We start from the raw sequence: 10470 nt of genomic DNA on the forward strand, positions 1-10470 counted from the left end.
GATTTATGAGGGGTTAGAAAATTCTAACCTGTGAGTTAATTAATGCTTCATGCCAGTTGACCAATAACTACTTCCTGAGATTGCCATCTAGCATGGCTGTGGGTACCATTGACACTGAGAACAGGATGGCTTTTTTTAACTGGGGCTCCTTGGATTTCTGGTCATCATGTTATTGTTGGCTGGTGACATTCACATGTGTCAGGCACTGAGGTGCCTGGGCAGATCCAGGGCTTGTTTGAATACCTTTAATCTAGGATTGCATCTGTTCATCCTTTCAAGTAATTCAACAAAGCTCTGATTACAGATGACTGTGCCCTACAAGCCTAAAATTTTGGCGTGGTGTGATTGTTCAATCAGGAATGATGCAATTCTCCACTGAATGTAGCTAAATATTAAGGGATTGTGATAAATCACTAGAGAGGGCATGTGAATTCACTGAGCACTCACCATGTGCCCCACACCCTTTAGAACTTTGCATGCACAATTTCACTTCTGTGACTGAAGAAGGTCAGTCTCTCTAATATCAGTGATTTAACACATTAGAGAAGTACACTACCATTTGAAGGAATTTTGGAGGTCAGTGTTATCCCGGGCAAGCTAAAGCTTTTCTGTGTCAAGAAGGCTGTAAAAATAGGGCTTCATCAAGTGTCAAGCTGAGTTTCATGACTCCACCCAGACATGTTAGGATTCATCATGAGTTATGAGCCAATCATTTAACTGTTTAGTACCTCCTCTTTTTCTGCCTGGAATTTCAAATTCAGGGCTGCCAGAATGATTCACTCATCAAAGCCTTTGCCAACTTGTGCCAGCAAAATAGTATGTTTAAAATTCCCTTGTGTGGCAAAGGCAGTATTTTTGAAATACTGTAAAGAGATGCTTTTTCATCTGATTTTACATCACAATGATGAGGGAACAAAAATGCATTTATGGGGAGTTCCCGTCGCGGCGCAGTGGTTAACAAATCCGACTAGGAACCATGAGGTTATGGGTTCCATCCCTGGCCTTGCTCAGTGGGTTAAGGATCCAGCGTTGCTGTGAGATGTGGTGTAGGTTGCAGATGCGGCTCAGATCCCGCGTTGCTGTGGCTCTGGTGTAGGCTGGAGACTACAGCTCTGATTCGACCCCTAGCCTGGAAACCTCCATATGCCGCGGGAAGCAGCCAAAAGACAAAAAAAAAAATGCATTTATGGGGGAAATATCATTATAGAGACCGTCGATCTAATGAAAATGTATCTTTTATCTAAAGTAAATGGTTGACCCCAAGGTCATCATTTTATCCTCCAAACCTAAAAGCCTAGGTAACTATGTATACAATCCAAAAAAGAAAAAAATTCCATTAAAATGACCAAAAGCAATAATAACAAAGGCAAAACACAATAGACATTTTAAAACTTGCAATCACCCTTAAGATATAATTACCCTTTTCATAAAAGATTTCAGTTCTCTCTGATCAAGAACTGAAGCCTCCAAGCTTGAAAGCAATGCCAAATGCCCAATGGGACAGAAACACTGGGACCAAAGACAGTCACAGCCATGAGATGGCACAGAACACATAACGGAGAGAGAGTACATTTGCAGAGGATCCAGAACCTGGTCTGAATCTTACTAGCCCGAGGCCTGGAACAAATACCTCCTGACATTCAATTTTCTCACCTATAAAAATAAAACCTGGGAATAATAATATGGATTTCCTTGCTCTACTGTGTTATACAAATGTTGTTATTGTTATTATTGCTATTCTTATTTTAATAGATTTAGTACTACATAAACTTTTGAACTTTCTTATCCAAATCTATAATACACGTATCTATTACTTCTATAATAATAAATCAAGGCTTTCACCCTTTGAATCGGGACTCCCAAATTACAGCCTGAAGGTCAAATCTGGCCCATTGTCTGTTTTTATAAACAAAGTTTTATTGATACACAGCTATGCCCATTCATTTACTGCTGTCTATGGCTGCTTTCAAGCTACCACGGCAGATTTGCGTAGTTGTGAAGTAACCACATGGTCTGCAAAACCAAAAATACATACTATCTGGTCCTTTACTGCAAATTTGCTAATCCTTGCTTTAAATGATAGCACATTATAAGTTTTGAAGTCTATGAAAATTTATAATCTTTAGATACATTACCTCTCCTTACATAGAACAAATGTAATAAAAATATGCATCTTAGTTTGACCTTAACCCCAGGCAAAACTCTAAGCCCCTTGAGTATGGTGATAAAATAATAACGCAGAGATTTATTTCATGAATAACTATGTATTGAGTGCCTACTACATGTCACACTGTGTGTACAATGAACATGAGTGTGCTTGTCCATGCACTCCTGAGGCCTAGTGCAGCAGGAGCTTACAACCCAGACTGTAATACCCGCATCCAGGTACAGTAAACACTCGCGGAGGGCCTAAGATGTAGCTGGCCCTTCCATGCCTGTTATCTCATTCAGTCCTTCCAATAAGTCAGGGAGGGAGTCATTGCTATCCCAGTATGGCAAATGAGGAAACTAGGACTCAGACAAGTTGTCACAGTCATGATGCTGGAAGGTAGCAGGATGGTAACCTCCCTGTCTCTCTGATTCCAGGAATAAAGATCGGCAACACATAGAGCAACTAGCCCCCGAAAGGCACCTCCACTAGCAGCAGCTGGTCCGTCTTCTAGCACATACTTGGAAGACAGTGAGGACTGTCCAGCTAAAGCCTGTGCTCTGATGAAGTCAATTCAAGATCACGCAGAGGACAGAACAGCAAATCCCACAGCCGGTGGAAATTGGTAAGGATAGGTGTTGAGCAAGTAATTCTATGTCTTTTAAATAGTGATCATGAATCAGAATAAGCTGGGGGTGTGGGGGGAGACAACTGCTGAGGTCATTAGCTCAATGAATTCATTTATTTATTTATTTATTTATTTATTTATTGTCTTTTTGCCTTTTCTAGGGCCACACCTGCGGCATATGGAGGTTCCCAGGCTAGGGATCTAATTGGAGCTGTAGCCACTGGCCTACCAGAGCCACAGCAACCCGGGATCCGAGCCTCATCTGCAACCTACACCACAGCTCACGGCAACGCCGGATTCTTAACCCTCTGAGCAAGGCCAGGCATGGAACCCGCAACCTCATGGTTCCTAGTCGGATTCGTGAACCACTGCGCCACGACGGGAACTCCAATGAATTTTAAATTAATGACCTCAAAGTCTGTACTATTACTCCTGTAGAATAGAGCATCCCCCTAACCCAGCCTCTCTTTACCAGCTTTCCCACAGCCTGCCATTTCCTGGAAACCACACGTTACAGAGGAAGCCTTTATAGAGGACTTTCTCTGCTCCTTACTCTCCCTAAATATAACATACCTTCCAGAGCCCCTGAAGCTCTGTGAAACATGTGAGTTCATAGTTTGTGAATGGAATATACAAAACCCAGGAGGAACAGTTTTCATAGCTTGTCCAAATCCACACTCCGCAAACAGATTGAGCAGTGACGGAACTCTACGTCTCAACTAAGTGTGAAGCAAAGTGAAGCTGAGAGAGAAGTCAGGTGTTGCCTATTATTTTCCCTTGTGCCTCTACGGACCTACTCAGTTATGGCTGCACCTCCCCAGCTGCCTCAGCACCCTCACCGGTGCTTATTTTTTCCTTCTGGCATCCAAGACAAAGCCTAACAAGTGAACAAATTCTCTCTCCTCTTCCTTTATCCCCCTGGATCCCTCCCTTTTCTCTGTTTTCCTCATCTATTCTTTCCCTATCCCTGAGTCCCACCCAAACCGTCTCTCTATTGGCCACCCCACCCCTACCCCCACCCCCTTTCTCTGAGTTAGGCTGTTTCAGAGGAATGAATTCATGTGCACCACCCACCAGATTGTACCTATCATCATGTGGCAACATTGGCCCTTTTTCAAAATATGGTTCATATTTTAAGGAAAATAACACATCCTTGGAGGATTTCTGAGCTATTTAGAGGTCATATATTGTATTTTGCAGTGTTACAGCAAAGCTATGTCACTAAATTTCCATAGAAAAGTTCTTCCTTTTTATGGAATTTCAGAACACTACACTCGGTGCTCTATAAAAACCCATCCCTAGGCCGTGACTGTGTGGGAATCATAATTTGAGGAGGAAGTACTGTCAGTATTATATCAAAAGTGAAGGCCTTATCCTACTACGGAAGAAAACAGTCCTGTGGAAAATTCAAGCAGTGAACTCTTACCTATAAACCAGAGAATCAGAGACTCCAAAGGAACTTACATTAGCTTATAACCTGCAAATATGAAACTGGGTTCCCGTAAGTCAGACTTAACCCACAGAATGAATAATAATATAATTAAGAATATAACTAAAAGCATTAAAAGATTTGAATTAAGGAGATGGTCAGAAATTTGGGGTAGTAGACAATAAATTTTTTTGTTGTTGTTGTTGTTTTGGTTTTTTATGACTTTTCTAGGAAAACTTTTTCTTTTTTTTTCAACTTTCATTTGCAACTAATTTCAAGTTTGCAGAAAGTTGTAAGAATGTTACAAATAATAACTACATACCCTTATTCAGATTTACTAATCACTAATATTTTGTTTCATTTGCTTTTTATTTTTTTGTCTTTTTTTAGGGCCACACCCACGGCATATGTGGTTCCCAGGCTAGGAGTTCAACTGGAGCTGTAGCCACTGGCCTACCCCACAACCACAATAACACCACATCCAAGCCCTGTCTGCGACTTATACCATGGCTCATGGCAACACCAGATCCTTAACCCACTGAGTAAGGCCAGGGATTGAACCTGCAACCTCATGGAATCAGATGGGAACTCCTGTTTCATTCACTTTATAATTCCATCTCTACCACACCCTCTCTATCCTATACACACACACACAAACACACGCACACACGCATATATACACACCATATATTCAGAAGTCTGATAAATAAGCTGTGTGCATCATGCTCCTTTATCTCTACATATTTTATCATGCTTCCTAAGAAAAATGGCACTCTCTAACATAACTATGGTACAGTCAATGAACTCTGCAAATATAGCATTGATATTGACACAAAAGTTAATATAAAGTTTGTATTCCATTCTCCCTAATTGTCCCACAAATGTCTTTTATAGCAATTATTCCCAGTTCAGGATCCAATCCAGTGTTACATGGTTACACTTGGCAGTCATACATTTTTTGTCTTCTAATCTGAAACAGTTCCTCAGCCTTTCTTTGATCTCCTTGGAATTGATATTTTGTAGAACACAGACCAATTATTTGGTAAAATATCCCTCAGTTTGTTATTATTAAAATTTCCTCATGATTAGGAAGTTGTGGATTGGGGCAGGAATAAGCAATATTATGTCCTTCTTATGGCATCATGTTGAAGCACATTATGTGCATTTGTCCATTACTAGTGATTTTAACTTTGATCATTTGGTTGCGTGGTGTTCTCTGGGTTTCTTCATTATAAAGTCGCCATTGTCCTTTTTATGTTATAAAATAAGGAGATATTTTGAGATATACATATCCTTGTCTTCATCAAACATTTTCAGATTTCAGCACCCATTAATGATCCTTGCTTGAATCAATTACTACTATAATTGTTTCAACACAGTGGTTTTCTAATCAGTGTTCCTTCTGTATTTATATTACTATTTTCGGAAGCCATTCTTAAAACCAGTAAACCATTACCCAAAAAAACCCAATCAGTCCTAGCTTGTCTATATCTTGCTTTAAACCTTCCATTCAAATTTTTTTAAGAAAAAGATTGTCATTTTTTGAGACATTGGTTAAGCATATAGAAACTAAGCTTGTCCCACATGATTATATGACTCTGGTCTGTGCTAGTTTGGTGGTCATGATGTAATTTGAACGAATCCATGTTTTGTGGTTTCAATTTCTAAATAAGTTTCATTATAGGCACCTTATTCAACAAACCAGTCATTATGCCAGGAGAAGACAATAGTCCAAATTGCTCTTGCAACACCTCGCTCCTGGAAAAGCAACTCAAAAGACAAGCACTAATGACTAACGTACAGAGACACCATATTAGAATATGAATGGGTACAAATTACTGGGGATTTTGCTTGGCTAGGTTTCTCTTAAACATCTATTCTTTCCACTGGAAAAAAAAAAGGAGAAAAAAACAACTTGTGAATTCCAAGTTCTTTCCTATTCCTGTAGGTTTAATCCTTAGAACTTGAGTGTACAATCAAAATCAGCAAAGTCTAGTGCTTCTGCACTGACCAATACCAGGCTTTTTCATTAAAGTTCACAGAACAAAACAATTCTGTGAATAGTAGATAAAGTGGAAAGATCTGGTCTTTTTGTGTCATCGATGATTCAATAAGGAGGGAAAGACATAGTATGAAAAAGTCTGGGCCCTCTCACTTTAAGTGCTTACAGCCCTCATGGAGAGCTTTGCTTTTTAATGAGTTATCTACTTTAAAAATAGATTGTCAATTACTATTGATTTTATTGTTGCTTTTGAAGACACACACACGAAAAAAACATGAGCTCCTACAAATCAGTTCATCTTCCTACCAAAATTATGTTCAATCAAATAGATCTTAGGATTAGAGTGTCTTTCTTCCAGAGTGAATTCCTCAGTTCATATCAGAATTTAGGGGCTTTCCCTTCGTGGCTCAGTAGTAACAAATCCTACCAGCATCCACAAGGACGAAGGTTCAATCCCTGGCCTTCCTCAATGGGTTAGGGATCACTGCCATGAGCTGTAGTGTAGGTTGCAGACACAGCTGGATCCAGTGTTGCTGCGGCTGTGGCATAGGTAGCAGTTGCAGCTCTGATTCAACCCCTAGCCTGGGAACTTCCATGTGTGACCTTAAAAAAAAAAAAAAAAAAAAAAAGAATATAGGTGAGTGGTTTTATTTGATTGATTGTCTTTTTTTTTTTTTTTTCCCATTTCTTGGGCCACTCCCTCAGCATATGGAGGTTCCCCGGCTAGGGTTCATATCAGACCTGTAGCCACCAGCCTACGCCAGAGCCACAGCAATGCAGGATCCGAGCCTCACCTGCAACCTACACCACAGCTCATGGCAATGTCGGATCCTCAAACCACTGAGCAAGGCCAGGGATGGAACTCGAAACCTCATGGATCCTAGTAGGATTTGTTAATCACTGAGCCATGACGGGAAAATTACAGGTGAGTGGTTTTAAAGCAAAAACTTGATCTAAATCATAAGCTTTAAACAAATTAAAACACAGGAACCCAAAAGGACAAAAAACTGATCAGTATTTGTGGCTCATATATTGAAATATCTGGGGTTTCCCACTGTGAACTTGACAACGAAGCTATTGAGAGGGAAGCAAAGTAGTAAATCTGAAACTGCTCTCAGAAGGCTTATTTTAAAAAATAAGTTTTTATTATATAGATGCAAATAAACCAGAATCTTGGTCTTTCTTCTTAGGGGGGAGGGGGCAGGTGGAAACCTGTTTTAAGGTGCTTGAATGTACCTTAAAAGGCATAAACCGCCAGTCTTTCAAAAACATTTAAAATTCGGTCATCACATTTAGAATTTTTGTAATTAAGATGAGTCTTAGCTAGAAAAAAAATGCAATACAAAATACTATCGAATAAGCAGCAAAAGACTACTCTGAAATTCCTTGAATGTCAGTTTCAAAATCAATTGGAAGGTGAAACACATATAATAGAAAAAATTGTGATAAGTTGGAGCTGAAGATATGGTCAGATCCACCCAAGGATCAAAAAGGAGCTGGGAAAGTATTTTCATTAAAAAATACATTTTAATGTGCTCAATAAATAAGCAATGGATTTAGTGGCTAAGGCAAACTCAGTTTTTTAACTTACAGCATGATGGAGCATAATTGGGCTATTTTATTGGATATTGTTCTTCATGTAGATACTGAGAATGTGGATGAAGACATTATTTGAAAGTACTGGTGGAATAGTTCCTGTTGTGGCTTAGCATGTTAAGAATTCAACTAGCATTGGAGTTCCTGCCGTGGCACAGCGGAACCAAATCTGACTAGAAACCATGAGGTTGTGGATTCGATCCCTGGCCTTGGTCAGTGGGTTAAGGATCCTCCATTGCAGAGAGCTGTGGTGTAGGCCACAGACACAGCTCGGATCTGGCGTTGCTGTGGCTGTGGCGTAGGCTGGCAAAAACAGCTCTGATTAGACCCCTAGCCTGGGAACCTCCATGTGCTGTGGGTGTGGCCCTAAAAAGACAAAAGACGGGAAAAAAATGAACTCAACTAGTATTCATGAGGATGCAGGTTCAATTCCTGGCCTCGATCAGTGGGTTAAGGATCCCACATATGCCGCGAGCTGCGGCTTAGGTCACAGATGCAGCTGGGATCTGGCATTACTGTGGCTCTGGTATAGGCTGGCAGCTGCAGCTCCAATTTGACCCCTAGCCCTGGAACTTCCATATGCCTCAGGTGTGGCCATAAAAAGAATTAAAAAAAAAAAAGTACTAGTGAAGAATTTTTCAAGAAGGCATGTGAGTTTAATGAGTAGGATATCAACTCAAAATGTCATGCAATAAAACAAAAATGGAACTGAATCCATGACAAACAAAACTGGAAGTAATAGCCTGCATTAATATAATTCCGAACTCTCAACACAGCATTCTCTATGAATCCCTCTACCACCTCACCTCTGGAGGTGATATATAGGAGAGAAACTGAAGATTTCAACCCATTCTCATTCAGGCACTATTCTCTTTATCTAAGCCTATTGCATATCCCCCCCAATTTCTTTTTCAAAGGACCATAAAAGTTTAGACCTAGAAAAATATTAGGGAGGAAAAATATCCCCCTTCCTCCAAATACAAATATTTCCCTATAGGTTTCTATAATTCTACCCTTGTATATTATCCAAGGAATAATCCAGGGAAATCCAAGAGTTGGGAGGGTTCTCTAGAAAAGGAGGTGGGAGGCTGTCCAGGTTACAAATACTCCAGGATAGATGGAATTATGCAAACTAATCTCGAAAACCTCAGCTCTGGGTTAATGAGGATAAACACCCATTCATTATAGCCATGAGGGAATCTGGATTAATGTGTTTTCAAAGGATTAAAACTATGCCTCTCTTTCATTGTCTGTAAAATTAAGGGGTTGGACAAAAGGAACTCTCAGTGCTGACATTCTGTAATTTCAGACTTGGTGTGAGCTATAATAAGGTGCCATATTTGTCCACTCCAGAATTGACTGGAAGGGCAACTGGAATGACTGGTGATCCCAGTTTGAAAGACCTCATTAAATGGCATATTCATGATTCAACCCTCTTACACACCCCAACCAGGAGGACTTAACTTTTGCTTCATTCATTTAATAGACAAGTTATGAGTGCTTACTCTATACAAAGGAGTTATTTATAAGGAGTTTCCGTCACTTCCAAGGTCAACTTTTTCAGGCTGGGAAAGGTTTAGGGACACACTGCTAACAAATCCCAGGTTCTAAAAAGCAAGAATGACAACAAAAGACCCAGAATCGCCAAAGCAATCCTGAGAAACAAAAACCAAGCAGGAGGCATAACTCTCCCAGACTTCAAGAAATACTACAAAGCCACAGTCATCAAAACAATGTGGTACTGGTATCAAAACAGACAGACAGACCAATGGAACAGAATAGAGAATCCGGAAAGAAACCCTGACATCTATGGTCAATTAATCTTTGACAAGGGAGGCAAGAACATCAAATGGGAAAAAGAAAGTCTATTCAGCAAGCATTGCTGGGAAACCTGGACAGCTGCATGCAAAGCAATGAAACGAGAACACACCCTCACACCATGCACAAAAATAAACTCCAAATGGCTGAAAGACTTAAATATATGACAGGACACCATCAAACTCCTAGAAGAAAACATAGGCAAAACACTCTCTGACATCAACATCGTGAATATTTTCTCAGGTCAGTCTCCCAAAGCAATAGAAATCAGAGCAAAAATAAACCCATGGGACCTCATCAAACTGAAAAGCTTTTGCACAGCAAAGGAAACCCAAAAGAAAACAAAAAGACAACTTACAGAATGGGAGAAAATAGTTTCAAATGATGCAACCGACAAGGGCTTAATCTCTAGAATATATAAACAACTTATACAACCCAGCAGCAAAAAAGCCAATCACCCAATGGAAAAATGGGCAAAAGACCTGAATAGACATTTCTCCAAAGAAGATATACAGATGGCCAACAAACACATGAAAAAATGCTCAACATCACTGCTTATAAGAGAAATGCAAATCAAAACTACCATGAGATATCACCTCACACCAGTCAGAATGGCCATCATTCATAAATCCACAAATAACAAGTGCTGGAGGGGCTGTGGAGAAAAGGGAACCCTCCTACACTGTTGGTGGGAATGTAAACTGGTACAGCCACTATGGAGAACAGTTTGGAGATCCCTTAGAAATCTATCCATAGAACTTCCATATGACCCCGCAATCCCACTCTTGGGCATCTATCCGGACAAAACTCTACTTAAAAGAGACACGTGCACCCTCATGTTCATTGCA

The sequence above is a fragment of the Phacochoerus africanus genome, chromosome 2 (genome assembly GCF_016906955.1).
Source record: "Phacochoerus africanus isolate WHEZ1 chromosome 2, ROS_Pafr_v1, whole genome shotgun sequence".
Lineage (NCBI taxonomy): Eukaryota > Metazoa > Chordata > Mammalia > Artiodactyla > Suidae > Phacochoerus > Phacochoerus africanus.